The following is a 718-nucleotide window of genomic DNA, read 5'->3' on the forward strand; positions in this document are numbered from 1 at the left end:
GGGGTCACAATAACAGCTGAACCCTGGGAAAATCAGCGATTTGGGATATCTCACTCTAAAGCTGGATGTGGAGTGAGCACTGCAGGAGCCCTCATCAACCAACCCCAGATGTCACTCAGCACCATGCCCATGTTGATACCTTGACAGGAGCAAACTCCTGCTGGATCAGCTTCTTAAACTCACTCCTGCTGAAGGACTCGGATTTCTTCCCCCTCCTGGCACTGCCGTCCATCATGTCAGTGATGGCTTTGATGAGCTTGGACATGTTGGAGTGATGCTGCTGGTCTTGAAGGGGAGAAAAGCATCAGGACACAGCAAGGTAGTTCTGCCTTCTCCCCTCAGAATCACAGAATCACCAAGTTTGGAAAAGACCTTCAAGATCATCCAGTCCAACCATTCACCTATCACCAATAGTACTCACGACAGTCCTCCAGTAATGGAAGATCATTTCAGCCTCCCTAAATTTGTTTGCTGAGAAACCTCACCTTGCTGGATGCTGAAAGCCAGGCAGCCCCCACCCTTGCTGTCTATGGCATTTCCACCTTCATTTGCTTTGTTTCTTCACTCTCTCATTCCCTGCTTAAATTTGCAAGTGCCTCATTCCCGCAGCGATCTCCAGCGCTCATTGGGAGGAAGGAATCAGCTGTAGGGAGGAGTGAGGCTGTGCCTTTGGTCGCTGCCCCGAGCCCTGTGGGGAGGACCGAAATGACCCCAAAAA

This window comes from Meleagris gallopavo, unplaced genomic scaffold, assembly GCF_000146605.3.
Source record: "Meleagris gallopavo isolate NT-WF06-2002-E0010 breed Aviagen turkey brand Nicholas breeding stock unplaced genomic scaffold, Turkey_5.1 ChrUn_random_7180001865607, whole genome shotgun sequence".
NCBI classification, from domain to species: Eukaryota; Metazoa; Chordata; class Aves; order Galliformes; family Phasianidae; genus Meleagris; species Meleagris gallopavo.